The sequence below is a fragment of the Salvelinus fontinalis genome, chromosome 18, assembly GCF_029448725.1.
Source record: "Salvelinus fontinalis isolate EN_2023a chromosome 18, ASM2944872v1, whole genome shotgun sequence".
In the NCBI taxonomy this organism is placed as follows: domain Eukaryota; kingdom Metazoa; phylum Chordata; class Actinopteri; order Salmoniformes; family Salmonidae; genus Salvelinus; species Salvelinus fontinalis.
Genome location: NC_074682.1, coordinates 21,650,193 through 21,676,253, shown reverse-complemented (window position 1 = coordinate 21,676,253; position 26,061 = coordinate 21,650,193). Strand labels below are relative to the sequence as shown.

At 44.7% G+C, this 26,061-nt stretch overlaps 1 protein-coding gene across 3 annotated transcripts in view; it reads right to left on the bottom strand.

Moving 5' to 3' along the window:
- The window catches only part of LOC129815141 (membrane-associated guanylate kinase, WW and PDZ domain-containing protein 3-like), a 164,176-nt gene that overhangs the window by 47,452 nt on the left and 90,663 nt on the right, over positions 1 to 26,061 (bottom strand). The gene's annotated exons all lie outside the window — the stretch shown is intronic.

The following is a 26,061-nucleotide window of genomic DNA, read 5'->3' as shown; positions in this document are numbered from 1 at the left end:
GGTCTCAACGCAAAAACTCAGGAGATAGCGCTTCTTCTAACCAACCCCCTAATGTCTTTTTAAAAACAGAGGAAGTTCATACAGCGTTTGAAAGGAGACAGGAACTTGAGAGTCTTCCTGTAAAAGCAGAGGAAAGTTTGCTGGGTGTCGGAGAAGATGACGAGTAGAGAGATAAAAAAGAGAGGAGAGAGAGAGAAAAGAGACCAGATCTTCAGTGTCTTGGATGTGAGCCTCGTCTCCAGGCTGGCAGTGGGGGGAGAAGTGGCTTTGAAATGGCTCGACTGGCACTGAGCTTCAGTAATCATCATGTTCCCTCTCTCTCCTCTCTGCCGGGCAGACAAACTCCACTCAACACAACTCTGTATGCATGGCTATGAATACTAATACCTCCTTTCAGAAAGAAACAGCCCTCTACAGTAGACATAGCTGGTGATAGCAATGGAGATGTAGTATAGGTAGAGTAATAGAATAAAGATGAGCTATGGGACACCTTCTGCATAATCTACAACCTTATCTCCTTGTTCATCAAACAATGGTCAAAATGAACATATCCCAAAATTACAAATTGTTGGTAAATATTTTTTTGTGTTCTTAGAAAAACGCTTGTAGTGGAATGGGTCATGTAATGTTTGGCTACCTAACTAACTGTTATAACAGAACAAGTCATGACAAACACCATCTAAATCCAGTGACAAAAAATAACATAAAAACGAGTCATTACTTGTTAGGAATATCCTCATCATACTCAGTTTGACCTATATTTTGCCCCTAAAGATTGGTGTTACCATAAATCAACCCTTCTTTTGCATGCCATGTGGCATGTTTTAGGAATTACTATCCCTATGGGGGCAGCTTTTCAGGATAAAAGTTGTGCGTGTCCACTCTTCAGCTCTAAAGAGGGACAAATCACAGCTGGTCCAGGCTCACAGACACACAGACAGACACAGGGGAACAGAGGCACAATCTGCCAGCCCCAGCCCAAACTGTCCCAGAATTTGGTTGTAGTCCATGCAAGTCTTCCCTCAGAGAAATGCCAAAGAAACAGGCCATATAAACAGTCTAAAATAAATCCCATACACTATATGTCACATCTCTCTGAAGACCAAGGCAATGATAACATCAAATACTTCAAAGGGTAAAGTTGATACCAGGCCACAATCTAGACTTGCAATGCATAATCTCCCTTCAGCAAAATGTCAAATAATTTACGGTACTTAGAATATGACTGAGAATGATTCAACTTACTATGTAATTAATGTGTTACTTTGTAATTTTATTGAGAGGCTCCTGCTGTTTGCATGCACACGCACGCACGCACGCACGCACGCACGCATACACACACACACACAAATGCACGCACGCACGGACACACACACACAAATCCATGCACGCACGGATGCACACACAAATGCAGGCATGCACGCACGCCACACACAAGCAAACAAAAACGCACACACCAACCCCGTGGCTATACAATGCAGTCTTTGTGGCCTGCTCGGTCCTGTCAGATGGTGTTAGTGAGGTTGTCACATCAGAGATGAACCTCATTCCTCCTCTTCACGGATAACAGAGTCATTGTACACTCGGAGATGGGCACTCAATGGCCTCCATAGTACCCGTCAGCCCTGTATGCTGGTGTATTTGGATTGAGTGCAGCCAGCCAGGACAAATGAAAATAATTGAACTTCACCTCACATTCCCTGGTCTTTCAGCTCTCTCTATCTCTCTTTCTCTGTACTTTTCTCTACTCCCTCCTTCTCTGCATCTCTCTGTACTGCCACAGTACCTATACATGTCCTCCTCACTATGTGGTGTTTCATCTTCCCACTACTTTCTCAGTCAACTATATCTGTATCTTCCATTATCCCCATTAACATCTACCTACAGTGAATGTTACCATTACCATACACACTATTGGAAGTAACTGAAGGAATCAGAATCATTTTGAGGTATATCAATTGGGGTATGATTCCTAAAAAGATAGGTTCCTTTGATGATCAGCTTTTAAGTCCGTCTCTCAATTTGTATCCCTGTTTATTACACAAGGTTTTCATCCTCATATTGGTTGGAGTTGAATGAGTGACTCACAAATGGAAGGTTAACACCAGGAATTCTTTAACATTTATTTTCTGCTTATTTTTAGCATCAGTAATACAGCTCTGTAGAGCCTGTAGCATCTCAGTGCAGATACCAGTGGAGAGGAGGAGCACTGAGGGTGGTTGACTCAGAGTCTCCACACTTTAACTAACACCTCAATGTTGAGGCACACACGGGTGTCCACAAACGCATGCAAGCACACACACAAGCGTGCACACAAACACACACGCAAACACACACACACACGCACACACTCAAAAGCATCTGAGAGAAGGGCTCAGGAATCTGCCTCTGGGTAAAAGAGTAACAGATATCAATCCCCTAATTGGTCTGTTTTCAAGACACACCTACAGTATGTAGCTTATGGTTCCACATCTCTCGAACACATGTGGAATTTTCCATATAGGTAATTTATTCTGTAATCTAAATGCCACATAATGAAGATTCCCCTGACAAGGCAGGGTGTCCGGAGGTTTAGTCTCTGACCGCCATATACCATTACATGCAGTATGTCATGTGAGCAAGGAATCTTCTCCATTTGGCCGAAAGCCTTCTCCTAGATGTGTGCATCTTTGTCAAATTGGCAGGAAGGATCGGGAGACAGGCGCAGGAATTGTCAGGTTTTGGCCAAGACTGTTCGGGTTTTGGTCACTAGATGTCCCCATTGCACCTTTTTTGTACCTTTTGTTTTTCTTGCTCTAATTATTGTTTTCACCTGTAGGTCATTCCCTTGTTAGTATTTAAACCCTGTGTGTTCCTCAGTTCCTGGCTCAGTGTTTGTAAGTTAGCACCCAGCCCAAGCCTTGTTTTATACAGATATTTCTCTTGTTGGATTTTCCAGAGGTTTTCTGGTTTAGTTCTTGTGTATTATTTGAGTAGTCTTTTGAGGTTTGTTTTTCCCTGCTGTTTTTTACCACTTTGTGGAGTTTCTTTTGTATTTTGGAGGATTTCCATTTTGTGCCTCTTGGCTTTATTTTTGGACATTGTGGATTTAGTTTCTTTGCCTGAAGATTTTGTTATTTTATTAAACCACCATCTCTAGTACTGCTGTGTCTGCCTCATCTTCTGGGTTCTGACGATTATTAGTGACTGTTTCTCGCATCGGGTCCTGACAGAAACACTGAGCCATTATAATGAACCCAGAGGCAGCCAGTACCCAGGATTTTTTTTCCATGCTGTCCCACCACGAGGGGACTGTCCAACGCCACGAAGCTGCTCTGGTTCAGCAAGAGGCCTTAATGGCTAGACATTCTCAACTTCTGTCAGAGATGCTGACTTCCATAAAGCAGATTTCGGATCGACTTTCCCCGGCAACCGCTTCTGCTCCAGTTCATCCGATTCAAGTGCCCCTGGCAGTTAACCCCCTGGCTGAACCTTGTCTGCCGCCTCCTCAACGGTTCTCAGGGGATCCGAGTGTTTGTAAGGGGTTTTTCACCCAATGCTCTCTCTCCTTTGAGCTGCAACCATCGTTGTTTCCCACCGACCGGTCCAAGATAGCATATATCATCACCCTGCTGTCGGAAAAAGCCCTAGCCTGGGCTACTGCTGTGTGGGATGCCCAAAGTCCCTGCTGTGCCAGCTACTCTACCTTTGCTGAAGAATTCAAGCGAGTGTTTCAAGGTCCTACCAACGGCCCTGACTCAGCCAAACAGCTCCTGACTCTCCGCCAAGGTCGGCCCAGCGTGACGGACTATGCCATCCAGTTCCGCACTGTGGCAGCAGCAAGTGGCTGGAACGACGAGGCGCTCACAGTGTGTTTTTTGAAGGGTCTTTCTGACACCATCCAAGATGAACTGGCCACTCGGGAACCACCGGACAACCTCGAGTCCCTTATCAAGTTGGCTTCACGCATAGACCAGCGTCTGAGAGAGAGAGAACTCAACCGTAGACCGCTCACCCTAGCTCCTATCGGTTCCAGCTCCGAGTCTCCACCTTTATCCTCGCTGGCTCCACCAGAACCCATGCAGGTTGGACGCATCTCCCAGGCTGAGAGAGACCGCCGGATGAGGGAGCGATGCTGTCTATATTGCGGCAAACCGGGCCATTTCCGCTCCACATGTCCCGGGCTCCAGGGAAACGCACTCTCCCGTGCAGGCCTGGGAGGACTGTAACGGGAAACATAACCTCCTCCCATCCATCCAACTCCCGCCTGCTCATTCCAGTTACCCTTTCCTGGGACGACCACGAGTTTTCTCTTCAAGCTTTGGTAGACTCTGGAGCCGCAGGTAACTTCATGGATGGGGTCTGGGCGAAGGAGAATGGCGTTCCTTCTGAACCTCTAAGTGACCCCATAAGGGTTACTACGTTGGATAGAAGCCCTTTGGGATCTGGACTTGTCACTCGTGCCACTTCCCCCTTGCGACTTTCAGTTTCCCAACACCAGGAAGTGATGAACTTTCATCTGATCTCCTGTTCCGAGTTCCCTCTCGTCCTTGGTTATCCCTGGCTTCACAGCCATAACCCTCACATCGACTGGTCTGTGGGCACTATCAAGCAGTGGGGTCCTACGTGCCAAGCCACTTGTATCTTCCCGAGTTCCCAGAGTTCCCCTTCCGAGTCTCTAGAATCCATCGACCTGTCCCGAGTTCCCGAGTGTTACCATGACCTCAAACTGGTATTTAGCAAACAGAGGGCCACCAAACTACCACCCCATAGACCTTACGATTGCACCATCGACCTGTTTCCGGGGACCTGCCCTCCCAGGGGTCGGATCTTTTCCCTTTCTCCTACTGAACGAGCTGCTATGGATACCTACATCAAGGACGCTCTGGCAGCAGGCCTCATGCGTCCATCTACCTCGCCGGCGTGAGCAGGGTTTTTCTTTGTGGCCAAGAAAGACGGTGGATTACGACCTTGCATTGACTACCGGGGACTCAATGCAATAACCGTCCGTAACCGCTACCCGCTACCCCTTATGGCCACAGCCTTTGAGCTGCTCCAGGAAGCAGTTGTCTTCACTAAGCTTGACCTGCGGAACGCATACCATCTTGTGCGGATCAAACCCGGGGACGAGTGGAAGACCGCTTTCAACACGCCTACTGGTCACTACGAATACTCGGTGATGCCCTTCGGCCTGACCAACGCCCCGGCTGTGTTCCAAGCGCTCAAACGATGTGCTTAGGGATATGCTTAACATCTTCGTGTTTGTTTACTTGGATGACATCCTCATCTTTTCGAGCTCCCTTCAAGAACACACTAAGCATGTCAGACAAGTGCTCAAACGCCTCCTAGACAGCCATTTGTACGTTAAGCCGGAAAAGTGTGAATTCCATTCCTCTCGAGTACAATTCCTGGGATTTATAGTGGAACCCGGTCGAGTCCAGATGGACCCCAAGAAGGTAGGGGCGGTAGCGGATTGGCCCACCCCCAAGTCCGTTAAGGAAGTTCAGCGCTTCCTGGGCTTCACCAACTTTTACCGCAAGTTCATCAAGAACTTCAGCTCGGTGGCAGCCCCTCTCTCAGCTGTAACCAAGGGTGGCAACACAAGGTTTCTGTGGGGAAGAGAAGCTGAGACGGCCTTCCAAGGACTCAAGCAGCGCATTCTCTCTGTTCCCATCCTGACACTACCAACGGCGGATGAACCTTTTGTGGTGGAGGTAGACGCATCAGAGGTTGGTGTTGGAGCTGTCCTGTCTCAGAGGGGTGAAGACAAGAGGCTTCATCCTTGCGCCTTCTTCTCTCACCGGCTTACCCCGGCCGAGAGGAATTATGATGTGGGGGATCGTGAACTCCTAGCTGTTAAGATGGCATTGAAGGAATGGAGACACTGGCTCGAGGGGGCTTCTCAACCGTTTCAAGTGCTTACGGACCACAAAAATCTTGAGTATATCCAGCAGGCGAAGCGGTTGAACTCCAGACAAGCTCGATGGTCTCTTTTCTTCAGCCGATTTCAGTTTATCCTCACCTATAGACCCGGGTCAAAGAATCTCAAACCGGACGCCTTGTCACGAATCTACTCTCTTGCCATTCGAGAAGATACTGACATGACTGTCCTTCCGGCCGCTAAGATCGTGGCTCCGGTCTCGTGGCAAGTGGAGGATTCCGTGAAACAAGCTCAAGCCATCGAACCGGGCCCTGGAGGAGGTCCTGCTAATCGGTTGTTTGTTCCCAAGGCAGCAAGGTCCCAAGTCCTTCTGTGGGGGCACTCCTCTCGCCTCACCTGTCACCCGGGCGTAGGTCGCACCTTGGAGTTCATCCAGCGTAAGTTCTGGTGGCCCACCATAAAAGAAGACGTTGCCACTTTCGTCAAGGCCTGTTCCGTGTGCTGCCAGGGCAAATCTTCTCACCTCCGCCCTCAAGGACTCCTTTACCCTCTATCTATTCCCCACCGACCCTGGTCCCATATCTCGTTGGACTTTATTACTGGCCTTCCTCCGTCCCATGGTAATACTACGATCCTAGTCATCATCGACAGGTTTTCTAAGGCGGCCAGGTTTGTTCCCTTGACCAAATTACCTTCTGCCAAGGAAATAGCTGAGTTGGTGATTAACCATGTGTTCCGAGTCTTTGGGATTCCGCAAGATATGGTTTCCGACAGAGGTCCCCAGTTCGCCTCAAGGTTTTGGAAGGCCTTCTGCCAACTCATAGGGGCCACGGCCAGTTTATCTTCAGGGTACCATCCGGAGTCCAATGGCCAAACTGAGAGGATGAATCAGGAGCTGGAAACCACCCTCAGATGCATGGTTTCCAACAACCCGTCCACATGGTCATCCTTCATTGTTTGGGCCGAGTACGCGCACAACACCTTGTGCTCCTCCTCCACTGGTATATCCCCGCATGAGTGTCAGTTTGGCTATGCGCCTCTATTGTTCCCGGACCAGGAGGCAGAAGTCAGAGTGCCTTCAGCCTCGAGGTTCATCAGACGCTGTCGGCTTACGTGGAAGAAGGCACGTCTTAATCTTCTGCGTTCCTCTCAGCAGTACCAACGGCAAGCCAACAGACGTCGCCGTCCCGGTCCTACCCTGTACCCCGGCCAGAGAGTATGGCTCTCAACTAAGAACTTACCACTACGGGTGGAGTCTCGCAAGCTGTCCCAGAGGTTCATCAGTCCCTTTAAGATTAACAGGAGAGTCAATCCCGTTACTTTTCGCCTGCACTTACCCAGATCCCTTAAGATCAATCCAACATTTCACATTTCTTTATTAAAACCTCTTGTTTTTTCTCCCCTTATCCCGGCAGGCAGACCTCCCCCTCCGCCCCGTGTCATCGGTGGCCAGTCGGCTTATACCGTCCACCGGATACTGGATTCCCGCCGGGTGCAGCGGTCCTGGCAGTATCTGGTGGACTGGGAAGGCTACGGTCCCGAGGAGCGCTCCTGGGTTCCTGCCAAGGACATACTGGACCCTGACCTCATTCGTCAGTTCAGGACCCTCCACCCTGAGAAGGCTGGTAGGAACGTCAGGAGCCGTTCCTAGGAGGGGGATTCTGTCAGGTTTTGGCCAAGACTGTTCGGGTTTTGGTCACTAGATGTCCCCATTGCACCTTTTTTGTACCTTTTGTTTTTCTTGCTCTAATTATTGTTTGCACCTGTAGGTCATTCCCTTGTTAGTATTTAAACCCTGTGTGTTCCTCAGTTCCTGGCTCAGTGTTTGTAAGTTAGCACCCAGCCCCAGCCCAAGCCTTGTTTTATACAGATATTTCTCTTGTTGGATTTTCCAGAGGTTCTCTGGTTTAGTTCTTGTGTATTATTTGAGTAGTCTTTTGAGGTTTGTTTTTCCCTGCTGTTTTTTACCACTTTGTGGAGTTTCTTTTGTATTTTGGAGGATTTCCATTTTGTGCCTCTTGGCTTTATTTTTGGACATTGTGGATTTAGTTTCTTTGCCTGAAGATTTTGTTATTTTATTAAACCACCATCTCTAGTACTGCTGTGTCTGCCTCATCTTCTGGGTTCTGACGATTATTAGTGACTGTTTCTCGCATCGGGTCCTGACAGGAATGCGTAATAGTTTTTTAATTAATCCCAAATTACGGCATGCCATGTAAGGGCACGGGAACGAAGACCAAACAAACACCATACAAAACACAGGGTTGAAACCCAAACAAAAGAGTGAGGAGTACCTCAAATAAATAACACACGCTCACAATGATTATCGCACGGGACTAGACCCGTAATCATCTGCGCAATCCACAATGGCACAAAAGCCAAAACACACAGCACAGGTACTCACACGCACCAATGGACTTGGTAACAATAATCAACAGACAACGGAAACCAAAGGACACACTTATACAAGTACTAATCAGTGGGAACAGGGGACAAGTGTGAGTGATGAATGTTCCGGAGGAATCCGTGAAAATCTTTTACTGTTCAATAGATTAAAATGTGGCAAAGTCCCAAATGTGTGTAATTAGGGTTGCAAAATTCCGTTAACTTTCCCAAAATTCCCAAGTGTTCCAGAAATCCTGAATGAAGAATTCCAGATTTCCTGCTTATTCCCTCCCAATACAGGGAACTTTCTAACCAGGATTTCTGAAAAACTTGGGAATTTTGGGAAAGCAATCGGAATTTTGCAACCCTATGTGTAATGCAGAGGATACACGCACACATTCCTTTCCTCCATATGTCTGAGGACTTTTCTGGAATCAAGGCATTTACTAACCTAGCAGTGTGTGTTGTGAAACAGGTACTCATCCCTGTGAGGCAGATGCTAGCTCCATGCCACGGTGAGGTCCAATCACAAACACAGCACTCCATCATGTAATTAATGGCGGGCTGTTGGTGTCAGTGCTTCAGATCCCCTGTGCTCAGTCAAATGCCTGGGGCCTCTTTCTCCCCAGGCCTGCTGGGACACATTCACCTGAATGACCTCTGCACCCACCATCACTCCACTGAGGTGTCAGGCTGCCCCCAAGGTGTCATCCATCCACTGCTTCTAACCTCGCAGCTCTGGATGCTTTTTTTTCTGGAGAAATTGGCTCAGGGCACCTTGGGCTCCTGGTGTCTCTCTCTCTCAGACAGTGGTACTGTAGGTGTGATGCGGGTCAAGCAGCAACTCAGATAGTAAATGGTGTCTGAATTGAGCCTGTGTAGGAGTAGGACAGGCTATGGACTTCACACATCCCCAGTCCTGTAAATTAATTATCTGCACTTATATCAACAGCACAGGGTGTAGGCTACAGCAGCAGCAATATTATCTAATAGAGTGTGAGGCCCTAGGATAGGCCAGAGCCTCAACCTATAGCAGCATCTGCAGAGCCTGCTGATTTAAAAGCTGTCAAGGGCCAGTGGGCTCACACGGTCACAGCTGCATCCATATTAAAGTTAACCAACCATAAGCTACGCCCATCCCTCCTCCCTGCTGTGCCACAGAGCCCAGGAGAGTTGCAGAGGAGGGACGACCTTGCTCCTCTCAGGTTCATGATTAGCAGCAGTCAGCAGAAGAGTGACAGGCTTAGCGGCTCCACAACCATGATAACATGAGGAGAGAAAAGAACAGAGGATCCCAGTATCTGTGAAGGGGCAAGAGGGAGGAGAGGGTTACCCTCAGGTTGCTGACTCATGGTGTCGCTCTCTCTCTCTCTCTCTATCCTTATCTCTCAGTTATCTCTCTCACTTATATCCCTCCAACTCCAACATCTGTTCTAGTTTGCTCTCCTTCTTTCTCTCACTCATTCTGCCTCTGTTCATTCTCCATCTCTGTGTCTCTCTGCTGTAGGCGGTCCATCCTTCGGTTATGTCATTCGTGGGTCAGTGGAGTTAGATACAGCTGGAGAGTAAAACACACACCGACCCCATCCCAGTGAGGAGCCTTGCTTAGCATCTGGCTCAGATCAACAAAAGGAATCAGTATGATTACACTCACACATGAATGGAGCACATTTATCCACCCAACCCACTACAGTGTAACATACCGATAACAAAACTGGCCCATCTCTCCTCACACACAGACAAACAGGCACGCACACACACACATATTACTGCAGTACTCTGCTGGCGAGAGACAGATCTGTTTTATAGTTCTATCCAAAAACAAGTGTGACTCAAGTAGACTGTGTTGTTCAGTATGGTTCGGGGAGGGGCTCCTAATCCCAGGCCTGTTGTCAACTCATGTCTCCGTAAAAGTGAAGTCATGTTTGTGTGGCGCAAGAGCACGGTCATGTACTCAGTAACCGAAAAGGGAAAAAAAGAGAAAAGAAACAAAGGAAAGCATACCAGCGTAGATGCTGTGAGGAACATGGGGAGAGAGAACCACAGTGATGCACAAACCCTGGCACTTTCCCTGACCTCAGGAGACACGTCTTCAGACGGAGTGACAGAGTCGCTCCCCCTCCAAGCATGCCCCTTTCAGCTTCCAACCACAACACATAAACATATCACAACAGAGAGAACATGACCTAACATTCACATCAGGATGTTAGCAACCTAGCAGGCAGCTGCATGAAGAGAAAATGATGGAATTAGAGAGCATTTACAGCGCTGTTCATTCCGCAGTCAGCCTTAATCAAAACACTAAAAGGTCTTTATTTGCAATCATTTCAAATAAATCTCTTATCTCATTAGCCTTGGCACAGATTGACCAAAACAGTCTAGGATAATAATAAGAATAATGTGGTTGAGTCAATCAATCAGTACCATCTCCTGCTGGCTAGCTGGATTCATTCCGCAGCTCTAGCGCTGTCATCTGCTAGTTAATGATGAGGGAAATGTGGGATTATATCACCGTCATCATATTCAATGGCCTAAGATATGAGCCTTACTACAACCTGCTCGTTAGCCAAGCGCCATTGTGAAGGGGGAACTAAAGACAGCAATCAGAGTAGACAGATCCTGGAGCCTCTCTTAGGCATGACTGACTGACTGACTGACTGACTGACTAACTGACTGACTGACAGACTGGCTGACTGACTGACTGACTGACAGAGGAAACTCCAATTATCGTTGTAGCTGCAGTGCGCAAGATAAGCCTGAAATAGGGTTAGCCGTTGTTGTGATGACCATATCGGCTCCAGTCATTGTTTTGTGGCAGGCAGCCTTTGGAGATTTCACAAGGAGTGAAGGAGTATGTGCGTCACTCACTCACGCTTTTCCATTGTGAGCGTCAGTGTGTTTATAGTTCCTAAACACGTCCCTTCCAGGTCTACTGATCTATCTTTATGTTTGGACTGAAAAAGCTCATTTCTAAATGAATATGGCTGCGTGCTTCTCATCATTTAGATGAGACAAACAAGAGAAAATAATCTGTACAGCAACCAAAAATGTATTCTGCTACTCTCTTTGACCACAGGCCACTGCTCCTCTCTCTTCTATGTCTTGTTGCAGGAGAAGGCAATCGTTGGCGAAGATACTAAAATGGCAGTCCATCGTTCCCCAATGCATTTAATTGCTGAGTGAGCAAAAAGCGTCCCGAGGGCATGTGTACAGCGGACATCTTCAGGAGAGTGAGGGATTGTGTGGAGAGCTCAACCCCCCCCCCCCCCCCTCCACACACACACAGTCTCCTCACAACATAATGTTGTTTTGCTTGGTGCAGCTCCTTCAGACTTTGCTTGTTTGTTTGGATGTAACACTGAGGTGAGAAATTAAATCTGAGTCATCCAAAGCCTCAGATGAGGCCATTCCTAAAATGTCTCCTCTCTGGCTGTGTACACTCCTAATTCTCTTCTCATCTTAATCCCTCTCTAAATCCTATTACCTGAGATTAATCAAAAATACGTTTTACAATTATAATCTAGGTGAATCAAGTAGTTTAGGACTTTACAAGACTTTAATGTATCCTTCAAAATTCATTAGGCATATGAGCCGACCTACCCTGCTGTGCTGGGGAAGGATTCAGCATTGTGTGTGGGGGGTTACTGTAGGGAAGCAGAAAGATTAAATAACATATACTTTATTAGTCCGCATGAGATGGAAAGTTGTCTTCTGCTTTTATCCAACCCCCCAATACACACACGCACGCACGCACGCACGCACGCACGCACGCACGCACGCACGCACGCACGCACGCACACACACACACACACACACACACACACACACACACACACACACACACACACACACACACACACACACACACACATTAGGTTGGAGAGGCTGGAGCAGAGGGTAGCCACAGTGCAGCGCCCAATGAGCAGTGTAGGGGGTTACGTTCCTTGCTCAAGAGAACATCGGTGGTAGGTTGCACCTGAGATATTGGTGCCAGCAACCCTCCAGTTGCCAGCTCATTCCCTCCAAGACTGGCATTGTGTGCCAGGTTAAGAAGACAGCAGAAGATTAGCCCAGGGATGTGTGTGGCAGCCTGGCTCTTACCTGCTCATCCCCATCATAAGGCCTTATTGTGAGTAACTAAGCTGGTTAGCTAAGCCCATAGGGAAACACTTGGACCAGAAACAGAGTGTGCTCATCTCTAATTGGCTGGGTCAGCCACCACTGCTGCAGACATCTTAGCTCGGCAGGAGCAGGATAACGAGCTCTGTGAACCACAGGCAGTCACACCTACCTCACCCCCCATACTGCTTTTATTTATTTACTTTTCTGCTCTTTTGCACACCAGTATCTCTACTTGCACATGATCATCTGATGATTTATCACTCCAGTGTTAATCTGCTAAATTGTAATTATTCGATTTATTGCCTACCTCCTCATGCCTTTTGCACACATTGTATATAGATTCTCTTTTTTTTCTACCATGTTATTGACTTGTTTATTGTTTACTCCATGTGTAACTCTGTGTTGTTGTCTGTTCACACTGCTATGCTTTATCTTGGCCAGGTCGCAGTTGCAAATGAGAACTTGTTCTCAACTAGCCTACCTGGTTAAATAAAGGTGAAATAAAATTTTAAAAAACACAGTCAGGCCTAGCCAAGCACCTTGACATGTAAATAGAGTCATAATAGAACTGTATCGTAGCTGTACTTAATTCAGTAACTACAGCACAGCAAATTAGTGCAGTGCTCAATCCCCTAGTGTTGGGATGTGGTGATTGCAGTGATATGAGTACAAAATGGCTGCCCTACAGGTTGTGTGGCTTGGCAGGCAGGCAGACAGAAAAAGGCAGTGGTACATGACATGGTACATTGGGATATCCCTTTATGAGAGAAATGCTCCGCTAAGCCACTTCTCACCAACACCGCCTAGCTCAGAGATGTACCGTAGACCTGCAGATTCTCCAGGCAGCCCCTTAACCTTGAGGCACAGTACAATGTAAGGCGGTAATCATGTCCGCACTCGGTTAGACTCAGAGGCACTCAACTGATACTCAACACGTGATAATAGAGATATGTCATGTTTGCAATGAGTAGCTGAAGAAAATCAATCACATGCTCTGAAGTCTCTATGGGCTCAAATGTATTTTCCTATGGGCTCAAATATCTTTCTCTAAGGGCTCAAATATCTTTTCCTATGGGCTCAAATATCTTTTCCTATGGACTCAAATATCTTTTCCTATGGGCTCAAATATCTTTTCCTATGGGCTCAAATATATTTTCCTATGGGCTCAAATATATTTTCCTATGGGCTCAAATATCTTTTCCTATGGGCTCAAATATCTTTTCCTATGTGCTCAAATATCTTTTCCTATGGGCTCAAATATATCTTCCTATGGGCTCAAATATCTTTTCTCTATGGGCTCAAATATCTTTCTCTATGGGCTCAAATATCTTTTCCTATGAGCTCAAATATCTTTTCTCTATGGGCTCAAATAGAAGGCCAGGTGTTTGCCATGACATCTGTAAAGGTGCTGAGTAAAGAGTGGATGTGTTGTATGATAATGGGAAAAGAGACAGAGAAAGAGAGATGTAACCAGGGAGACAGGGGATGGAAAAGTCCCTCCCGCCTAAAAATCTTTCCACATGGGCTATGGCACACACAGATACGCACACACACATGCACACAAATGCACAACACGCATGCATACACTCTTTCTCTCTCACACATGCATATACACACACACACACACAGATACAAATAAACACTCTGTCTCCCCTTTTCACATGGCCAAATTCATAGAGCCTGCTAATTCTCTGTGGCCCCAATGCATGTTCTATTCAGAGGGGAAATCAATGATGCATGATGCATGATGGATGCATAGATGCATGGAGACATATTCAGGTGCGGGCCATTGAGGGGAGATGACACAACCTCTTTCTGTAGACACATTATGTAATAGACCTCTGCTCTGGTATTCTTAGAGCAGTCTGACTTGAAAGGCATCTCAGTCAGAATGTCTGCTGAGCAAGAAGTTCATGATGTAACGTGATGAATCCATGGAGACGTGAGAGATGAGATGGAGAGTCGGCCATTTGTCAAAATGCTAAACCTGCACTGCAGCGACTCTGCACACATATCTCTCTTAGGCTCCTCTGTCTTCTGCATGATGCAGAGGACATGTCTCTCTCTCCTCACTCCCTCACTACAAGGGCATACAACCTTATAATACCATACACCGTGGATGACACTAGGAGTGTTGGCAGCCATAATCCTAATACTCATGGTGTGTACCAATTGTTGCTAAGGAGTAATTGGTCCGCCATAGTACATTTTTTACATTTTAGTCATTTATCAGACGCTCTTATCCAGAGTGACTTACAGTAGAGTGCATACATTTTATTACATTTTACATACTGAGACAAGGATATCCCTACCGGCCAAACCCTCCCTAACCCGGACGACGCTATGCCAATTGTGCGTCGCCCCACGGACCTCCCGGTTGCGGCCGGCTGCGACAGAACCTGGGCGCGAACCCAGCCCAGCCTGGGCGTGAACCCAGAGACTCTGGTGGCGCAGCTAGCACTGCGATGCAGTGCCCTAGACCACTGCGCCACCCTGCTGGCTGCTTGGCCTTGCCTGGCTACCCAGACTCCTTTCTCCGGCCAAATGCTACACCAAATGAGTCTGGATTTAAGTACTTCCCAGACCCTTCACTGAATGGGTTAGGCCAGAGCCAGAACACACTTGGGTAAAGCGGCGGTTTGATAATTCGTCATTGGCGTTGATACTCTGGTTGGTAAGAGATTATCAAATCGCTGATGACTTTGCCCCTCGTGCCCCTCATAACCACAAACGACTTCAATGATGGTAGTCTCAGACTAAAGTATGTAGCGAACGACAGAGCAGCAGAATCATTTATTGTGAGTTGTCAGGCTATGCTTGGCCCCCAGAAGAACCACCAGCTGTAATTATATTAACTATTTAATACAGTCTCTGCAGCCATATACTCCGCCATGACACAGAGAGAGAGACGGGAGAGGAGGATGGAGAGAAGAGAGAGAGAGGAGGGAGAGAGAGAGAGAGAGAGGAGGGAGAGAGAGAGAGAGAGAGAGAGAGAGAGAGAGAGAGAGAGAGAGGAGGGAGAGAGAGAGAGAGCAAGAGAGGAGGAGGGAGAGAGAGAGAGGGTGAGAGAGAGAGAGAGAGAGAGAGAGAGAGAGAGAGAGAGAGAGAGAGAGAGGAGGGAGAGAGAGAGAGAGAGAGAGAGAGAGAGGAGGAGGGAGAGAGAGAGACAGAGAAAGGGAAAGAGCAGGAGGATGAGGAGGAGGAGGGACAATGTTTATCTTTATCATCTCAAGGTTAAGTATCCAATCTGCAAAGCTGGCATGTCCGCTCTTCACGGGCCACTCTTCAAGCCCCATAAACCCCACACTCGCCACACAATGCATTCACTACAGCACACCCAGTCCGTCCATCCTCCTCCCCTACCTGACACCTCACCGTGCTAAGCAGCCTGTGACAGACAGTTCGACACATCTATAGATCAATACTGATGAGAGTATGGAACACAGCAGTCAGTCAGTGTCCCAGAACCTCAAACACATGCAACAGGTTTTTTTTATTACAACTACAAATCAGTTGTCACTATAGACAACACTGTCACTCTAAGTAGCTTGGTATTCCCCTGGTGTGCACGGGGAGCATACATACAATACAATCCCTTCAATAAGCAGAATCAATTAAAGCTGTATTAGCCTGTTAGGAACTGGTATTTATCTGAACAAATATCCAAAGGACTGACCAGGAGGGGTTTTGGAGGACAATGATTAATTTAATCAAGTGTGAGTGAACTTTCCCCAAAACCATGCAGCTCCACAACATAATCCTCTTTTCCTGAAACATTTCACACAGGATTAGCACCCAAGGGAGCCTGGCTGTAAAAAGAGAAGAGGGATGGATGCAGAGAGGGAGATAGAAAGGGAATGCAGTGGAAGAGCGGTAGAGATGGTATGTGTGCTGGGTGGGGAAGTGGTCAGAGGAGAGTATAAGGAAAAGGAGGGCTGTTCTGTCATGGCACTAACTATCTGATAGGAGAAGAGACAAGAGGAGTTAAAATCACTGTGTAATGTTTACAAAACTTACAGCTTTAAGTGTAGATAACATTCACATTGGTGACTTGCAGGCTTGAATAAATGAGTCACACAAAATTAATCAAATACAGGATAAAGCATACTGTGTATCTGGATTAGAGACTTGGTGTTGCCCATAGTGGGTGAAAACACACTTTGGTGATGATATATTTTACCAAGACAAATATGACTATTCATGTTCCAAATTGTTCAGTGGGGTCTCCAACACTCCATTAACATAATATCCAAAATGGCGGATTTTGTAACCTAATACATCCGATAATAAGCACCGGTTCTGTTGACATAGAGGTTGCTTTTCTGGATTTAGTTTTGTTGCTTTCTGTGCTATTGCTCTGTCTGCGTGCTACGTGTTGCTTGTTCTACGTTGAAAAGAAAAAGAGAGCCGCACACTCTAGGAGCTCAGATGCAATAATTGAATAACCTAATATTGTCACGCCCTGATCTGTTTCACCTGTCCTTGTGATTGTCTCCACCCCCTCCAGTGTATTTATCCCTGTGTTGCCAGTTTGTCTTGTCAAGTCAACCAGTGTGTTTTTCCCGGCATGCCTGCTTTTCCTTATCTCTCTTTTTCTAGTCCTCCCAGTTTTGACCCTGACACTGAACTCGCCTGCCTGACCATACTGCCTGCCCTGACCTCGAGCCTGCCTGCCACTCTGTACCTCCTGGACTCTGACCTTGTTATGATCTTTTTGCCTGTCCACGACCATTCTCTTGCCTGCCCCTTGGATACTAATAAATATCAGAGACTCGAACCATCTGCCTCCCGTGTCTGCATCTGGGTCTCGCCTTGTGCCCTTAGAAATATCCAACGTTTCGACAGACAAGCGGTCTTCTATGTTGCTCTGCATGTGCTCACTGCTTATTGTTTGTTTATATTATTATTATTGTAATTGTTTTTAATAACCTTCCCAGGGACTGTGGATGAAAATTAGCCGGCTGGCTAAAACGGCACTTTTACTGAAACATTGATTCATGTGCACTGTCCCTGAAAAATACAAATAAACTCAAACTAAGGTGCAGGCTTCTCGTAACAACTTTTGAGGATTTTACATTTTGTCGTCGTCTTCCAAGTTGTTTCCACGGGTCGCAAAAAGAGAAATTAGCATCACACGAGCTGAATGAAATGTAAAAGGCTGTGAAAATAAAAAGCTTGGTATACACTCCGTGCTCCGTTGACATTTCACAGACATACGCCTGTTTTTGTGAGAAATCTTTGAAAAAGAATAGGAAATTTGAATTAATATAAAAAGCGTATACTAACATCTGAAAATACTACACGTCTCAGAATCAATATTAGTCACCTTAATTTGGGCCATCCTACAAGGGTTAAAACTCCAATACATTTTTAACGGTTTATGATAGAGACATGAGGTTTGGTTTTCTAAGAGGCTTATCTACACAATTAACATGTTATTTTACCCATTGCTCACCCAAAAGTATGAGATCGCAGTAGTTTTTCTACATAGAGAACTAGAAAGTGTGATGACTATGTGCAGTATACATAGCATTCCTAAATTCCAGTCAAAAATGGCTGTTGCTTGCAGCTCAGCTCCAGAAGGCCTGTCTCTGGCCCATAACACAACTTCAAATTTAAAGCTGAGCAGAGAGGCAGGTAGGCAGAAGTGTGACACTGCCAATAGGGGTGTGACACTGCCAATAGGGGTGTGACACTGCCAATAGGGGTGTGACACTGCCAATAGGGGTGTGTTGGGCTGGCTAGGCTGGGTGCTGGAGTCTTTCATTAAAGGCCTCCATCCCCAGCCTAATGCCTTTCCTGCCTTCCCCTGAATTATTCACTGGCTTTGTGGAGTGGGCTGGGGTGTGTACTGCATGCTACACGCCTGCTAAGTGTGTTAGCCTAAAAACATAATGCAATAAAGCTCAGCCATGCATAATGGATGGGATCCCAGGACCGCCGCCCGCCATGGGAGCAGGGATCAGGAGAGCTCAACGGCAATGTCGCCCAAAACATTGGCTTCCCATGTCGCACCCGACCTCCCTCCATCCACCTCTCCCTCCACCCACCCACCCACCCCTCCCTCCCTCCCTCAAACTGCTTAAAAAGCAACATCATTGGACAGCTACTCGTCAGTCAGCATTGTTTTTCTTCCTCTGCATCCTTGCCTTCCTCATGACCACTATCTGTAAATGCACAGGGCCAAAGCAGTTTCTTCACCATATAGCATGCAGAGGCTACAGTAATCAGCCCTACTCTCATCTCAGCGGGCAGCATGCATCTCTGTCCCACCCCCCATCAAGGAAATGAGCCGTCTGTCACACAAACTTATTTTTCACCTCCCAGTGTAGCCAACAGTGGCTCCCTTTCCCACAGTCGAATTCACACTTCTGTGTAGACATCACTGACATCACTGTAGGTTAGAGGACTACTAAACATAGACACGTCCAAGGGCATTGGACAGGTATATGGAATTGGTGGGAGAGCATTACATCTCCCAATCAATATGCGGCCAGTAGAACAGCTCCATCAGCAATTCATTTAGTCTGGCGGGGTGCCAGAGAGACGGTAAGCAGTGTTGCTGTGAATGCAGGGCCTGAGGGGTCTACAGTATGTAGGAGGTGGATGTTCCAAGCCTAGATGTGTTATATGCTGTGCCATTACAGCCTTATTCTAAAATATATATTTTTTTAATCCTCATCAATCTACCGTAATGACAAAGTGAAAAACAGGTACATTTTATGTACATTATTCATTCTAATCAAACAGGTTTTTTACATGGACGATACATTGGAGGTAATATAGGGCAAGTACTGGAAACAATAGAACACTATGAAAAATCTGGGAAACCAGGCCTGGTATTCATAGCTGACTTTGAAAAGGCTTTTGATAAAGTACGACTGGAGTTTATATATAAATGCCTGGAACATTTATATTTAGGAGAATCTCTTATAAAATGGGTTAAAATCATGTATACTAACCCTAGGTGTAAAATAGTAAATACTGGCTACTTCTCAGAAAGTTTAAACTGTCAAGAGGACTAAAACAGGGTTGTCCACTATCGGCATTTCTATTTATTATGGCCATCGAAATGTTGGCTATTAAAATCAGATCCAACAATAATATCAAGGGATTAGAAATCCAGGGCTTAAAAACAAAGGTGTCATTGTTCGCTGAAGATTCATGTTTTCTTTTAAATCCACAATTATAATCCCTCCACAGCCTCATAGAGGATCTAGATACCTTTTCTAACTTCGCTGGATTACAACCAAATTATGATAAGTGCACTATATTACATATTGGATCACTAAAAATACAACCTTTACATTACCATGTAGTTTACCAATATTGGTCTGATGGTCATGTGGATATACTCAGTATTCATATCGTGAAATAAATCAATGATGTCATTCCAATACATTGTTATAGAAAGTTAGCAAAAATAGATAAGATCTTGCTACCATGGAAAGGTAAATACCTTTCTATTTGTGGAAAAATCACCCTGATTAACTCTTTAGTCATAGTACAGTATCCCTATTTGCTTATGGTCCTGCCTACACCTAGCGAAACGTTTTTAAAATTATATGAAAAAAAAGTATTCCATTTTATTTGGAACGGCAAGCCAGACATAATTAAATGGGCCTATTTATATAATGAATATTAATTTGGAGGGCAGAAATGATTAAATATGAAAGCATTAGACCTCTCAATAAAGGCTTCAGTCATACAAAAGTTATACTTAAATCCGAACTGGTTCTCTACCAAATTAGTAAGAATGTCTCACCCTATGTTCAAGAAAGGCCTTTTTCCCTTTATTCAGATTACAATCTCTCACTTTCAGTTATTTGAAAAGGAAATCATCTCCCAAATATCGCTATTTTTAAAACAAGCCATAGAAAGTGAGTGCTCCTTATAGGACCAATGGTCCTTATAGGACACATCACTGCACTCTATACTACTGGTCATCTCTGTATACCCGTCGCAAGATCCACTGGTTGATGCTTATTTATAAAACCCTCTTAGATCTCATTCCCCCCTATCTGAGATACCTACTGCAGCCCTCATCCTCCACATACAACACCCGGTCTGCCAGTCACATTCTGTTAAAGGTCCCCAAAGCACACACATCCCTGGATCGCTCCTCTTTTCAGTTCGCTGCAGCTAACTATTTGAATGAGCTGCAAAAAACACTCAAGTTGGACCGTTTTATCTACATCTCCTCATTCAAAGACTCAATCATGGACACTCTTACTGACAGTTGTGGCTGCTTTGTTGTCTCTACCTTCTTGCCCTTTGTGCTGTTGTTTGTGCCCAATAATTTTTGTGCCATGTTTTGTGCTGCTACCATGTTATGCCGCTGCCATGTTGTGTTGCTGCCATGCTGTGTTTTCATGTGTTGCTGCCATGCTATGTTGTTGTCTTAGGTCTCTCATTATGTAGTGTTGTGGTGTCTCTCTTGTCGTGATGTGTTTTTCGCTATATTTTTATTTTAATTTTTATTATTAATCCCCCATCCCGGCAGGAGGCCTTTTGCCTCCCGGTAGATTGTCATTGTAAATAGGAATTTGTTCTTAACTGACTTGCCTAGTTCAATAAAAGTACAATTTATTTTTAAGTAAAAATAATAAAGTATACCAGTTTCATTTAAGGACCCAAAAATTGACCGCCGTGCCATGTAGATTGCAAAATAGTCAGAAAGAGATTTTTGAAGTACCGATTCCATGGAACATGGTTTGTGAACTGATATGCAAAACAACGCCGGATTCAAAACATAGAATTTTTCAATTTAAATGATTATACAAAATTCTTGCAACCAATAGAATGCTATTTATGTGGGGGATACTTCCTTCCCAGCTCTGCAAGATTTTGTTGCGAAGAGGCAGAATCATTAGATCATTTATTTTGGTACTGTCCATATGTAGCATGTTTTTGGTCACAGGTCCAGGAATGGCTGAATAATTACAATATTTACCCGGGGCTAACCCTGCAGATGGCATTATTGGGCGATCTGAAAAGTCATAGTCAATCAATCAATAATACTTTTAGCAAAAAATTGAGTTTTCAATTTACAATCTGTAGAAACAATGAGAATAGAAAGGTTCAGAACTTTTTTTAAACATCACAGCACAGCTGAAACAGGCAGGTAGCCTAGTGGTTAGTGAGTTAGACTAGTAACCGAAAGATTGCAAGATCAAATCCCCAAGCTGACAAGGTAAGAATCTGCCGTTCTGCCCTTGAACAAAGCAGTTGATCCACTGTTCCAAGGCCGTCAATGAAAATAAGAATTTGTTCTTAACGGACTAGTTAAATAGTTAAATAAAGGTAAAATAAATATATGGCAAATAGAAATCCACTATGGATGGTGTTAAGAGATAGATGGGAGGGGTTAAATGGAGCTGAAGGTTGGGACTAATAACATCAAGATAACTAAGTTAAAACATACTGTGCCTGTAAAACATATATAGGTTAAGACATTTTGTGAAAGAGCACAGTTTAAAAGATATGGCTAATAGAAATCAAACCAGATGGACATCAGAAATAGATGGGAGAGGTTGAGGGTAGAGGAAGGACAGGAGTAAAAACTAACAAAATAGAACTATTGTAAAATAGACTGTATCCATAAACTGTACAATACTGTTTTTTCTTTATTTTTACAATTTTATACATTATAGAATAATAGTGAAGACATCAAAACTATGAAAAACACATATGGAATCATGTAGTAAGCAGAAAAGCGTTAAACAAATCAAAATATACTATATATTTGAGATTCTTCAAATAACCACCTGTAACATCTTCTCCTGCTCCTCCCCTCCAGCGTACGACGTCGCCAAAATGGAATTGTCTCGTTACTGGTTATGCTGTTTTATTAAACGTTTCACCTGCACCTGCTTCCCGACATAAAGCTCCGTTACTACACCACCCTTTGCCTTGATGACAACATTGCACACTCTTGACATTCTCTCAACCAGCTTCACCTGGAATGCTTTTCCAACAGTCTTGAAAAAGTTCCCACATATGTTGAGCACTTGTTGGCTGCTTTTCCTTCAGTCTGTGGTACGAATCATCCCAAACCAATTTGGTTTAGGTCGGGGGATTGTGGAGGCCAGGTCATCTGACGCAGCAATCCATCCCTCTCCTTCTACGTCAAATAGCCATTACACAGCCTGGTGATGTGTTGGGTCATTGTCCTGTTGAAAAATAAATGATAGTCCCACAAAGCGCATACCAGACGGGATGGCGTATTGCTGAAGATTGCTGTGTTAGCCATGCTGGTTAAGTGTGCCTTGAATTCTAAATAAATCACAGACAGTGTCACCAGCAAAGCACCCCCAAATCATAACACCTCCTCCGCAATGCTTTACGGTGAGAAAAACCCATGCGGAGATCATCCATCATCGTTCATCATCGTTCACGTATCACAAAGACACGGCGGTTGGAGCCAAAAATCTCCAATTTGGACTCCAGACCAAAGGACACATTTCCACCGGTCTAATGTCCATTGCTTGTTAATTTAAATGCATTCCAGGTTACTACCTCATGAAGCTGGTTGAGAGAATGTCAAGAGTGTGCAAAGCTGTCATAAAGGCAAAGGGTGGCTATTTGAAGAATCTCAAATATAAAATATATTTTCATTTGTTTAACACTTTTTTGATTACTACATTATTCCATGTGTTATTTCATAGTTTTGATGTCTTCACTATTATTCTACAATGTAGAAAATTGTAAAAATAAAGAAAAACCCTTGAATGAGTAGGTGTTCTAAAACTTTTGACCAGTAGTATATATAGTCTGTAAAAGCTGGAAATACAGGCCTAAGCGTTGTTGTTCACTGGTTTGCGCCTATTGGGGGAGGGGTGGTAGGGTTGGAGGGTAATAAAGGAGATTTATATTTTTCTTAAAGATATGTATATATGTATGTATATGTATTTATATGTGTGTATGTGTATATATATGTGTATGTACAGTTGAAGTCTGAAGTTTACATACACCTTAGCCAAATACATTTAAACTCAGTTTTTCACAATTCCTGACATTTAATCCTAGTAACAATTCCCTGTCTTAGGTCAGTTAGGATCACCACTTTATTTTAAGAATGTGAAATGTCAGAATAATAATAGAGAATTATTTATTTCATCACATTCCCAGTGGGTCAGAAGTTTACATACACTCAATTACTATTTGGTAGCATTGCCTTTAAATTGTTTAACCTGGGTCAAACGTTTCGGGTAGCCTTCCACAAGCTTCCCACAATAAGCTGGGTGAATTTTGGCCCATTCCTCCTGACAGAGCTGGTGTAACTGAGTCAGGTTTGTAGGCCTCCTTGCTCGCACACGCTTTTTCAGTTCTGCCCACAAATTTTCTATGGGATTGAGGTCAGGGCTTTGTGATGGCCACTCCAATACCTTGACTTTGTTGTCCTTAAGCCATTTTGCCACAACTTTGGACGTTTTCTTGGGGTCATGGTCCATTTGGAAGACTCATTTGCGACCAAGCTTTAACTTCCTGACTGATGTCTTGAGATGTTGCTTCAATATATCCACATAGTTTTCCCCCCTCATGATGCCATCTATTTTGTGAAGTGCACCAGTCCCTCCTGCAGCAAAGCACCCCCACAACATGATGCTGCCATCCCCGTGCTCCACAGTTCTATTTATGTTTCATCAGACCAGACTTTTTCTCCAAAAAGTACGATCTTTGTCCCCATGTGCAGTTGCAAACCGTAGTCTGGCTTTTTATGGTGGTTTTAGAGCAGTGGCTTCTTCCTGAGCGGCCTTTCAGGTTATGTCGATATAGGACTCGTTTTACTGTGAATATAGATACTTCTGTACCTGTTTCCTCCAGCATCTTCACAAGGTCCTTTGCTGTTGCTGTTGATTGGAGGTCTACAATTTTTTTCTGAGGTCTTGGCTGATTTCTTCTGATTTTGCCATGATGTCAAGCAAAGAGGCACTGAGTTTGAAGGTAGGCCTTGAAATACATTCACAGGTACACCTCCGATTGACTCAAACAATGTCTATCAGAAGCTTCTAAAACCATGACATAATTTTCTGGAACTTTCCAAGCTGTTTAAAGGCATAGTCAACTTAGTGTATTTAAACTTCTGACCCACTGGAATTGTGATACAGTGAATTATAACTGAAATAATCTGTCTGTAAACAATTGTTGGAAAAATTACTTGTGTCATGCACATAGTAGATGTCCTAACCGACTTGTCAAAACTATAGTTTTTTAACAAGAAATTTGTGCAGTGGTTGAAAAACAAGTTTTAATGACTCCAACCTAAGTGTATGTAAACTTCTGACTTCAACTGTATGTGTAGTATGTATATATTTGCAAAAAATATATGGGGAATTGGAAGTGATGCAGACAATTACATTGATGGAATCTACAATATTAAAGCTGATCTACCCCCCCCCCCCCCCCACCCAAAAAAAGAATCTGTTCCACCAATCAGACGGAAGACACTCCTCAATAAAAGGCACATGTTAGCCTGCTTGGAGTTTGCCAAAAGTCACCTAAAGGTCTGTCAGACCATGAGAAACAAGACTCTCTGTTCTGATGAAACCAAGATTGAACTCTTTGGACTGAATGCCAAGCGTCACGTCTGGAGGAAACCTGGCACCATCCCTACGGTGAAGCATGGTGGTGGCAACATCATGCTGTTGCAATGTTTTTCAGTGGCAGGGACTGGGAGACTAGTCAGGATCGAGGGATGGATGAACGGAGCAAAGTTCAGATCCTTGATGAAAACCTGCTCCAGAACACTCAGGACCTCAGACAGGGGCGAATATTTACCTTACAACAGGACAATTACCCTAAGCACACAGCCAAGACAACGCAGGAGTGGCTTTGGGACAAGTCTCTGAATGTCCTTCAGTGGCCCAGCCAGAGCCTAGACTTGAACCCGATCGAACATCTCTGAAGAGATCTGAAAATAGCTGTGCAGTGTGTCCATCCAACCTGACAGAGCTTGAGAAGCAGAGAAGAATGGAAGAAACTCCACAAATGCAGGTGTGCCAAGCTTGTAGCGTCATACCCAGAAGACTCAAGGCTGTAATCGCTGCCAAAGGTGCTTCAACAAAGTACTGAGTAAAGGGTCTGAAAACTGTTTGTACTTGGTCATTATGGGGTATTGTGTATTGATTGATGAGGAAAAAAATCTATGTATTCTGTCTTGGAATAAGGCTGTAATGTAACAAAATGTGCAAAAAGTCAAAAAGAACTATTTACAGTAAATATTGAATAAACTAACTAAAGCCTAGCAAAATGCTACTGAGCATGCATGATACCGATGATGAGACCAATTTCTCCAAGTTATGGACACATGACACCACATGTCTGTAGAGTGTCAAAACACAATTAAGCACAAACAAAAAATAACTACAGTGACACAATCCATTCCTTGTGCAGTACTGGCTGAAACTCTGCCGGGCTTGCAAGCTTTTTAACTTGCGGAATTATGTTCCTCTGCAACCCATCTTCCAGTATTTAGTCTGACAATGCTCTGCTAAGAGGAGTAGCTGTTGGCATTATAGTACACTAGCCCTTCACTATACTGTAACTGGCTGGCTGCGAAAACGACTTTCCTTGGAATAACCCATCGTCTACACTCGACTCAACTCCATAAAAATGTCTCCTCTATTCATTTGAAAAGAGGCCAAATAAACAAGGTCAGTCTTTCAATGGCTGCCTTACCATTGATTTCACTG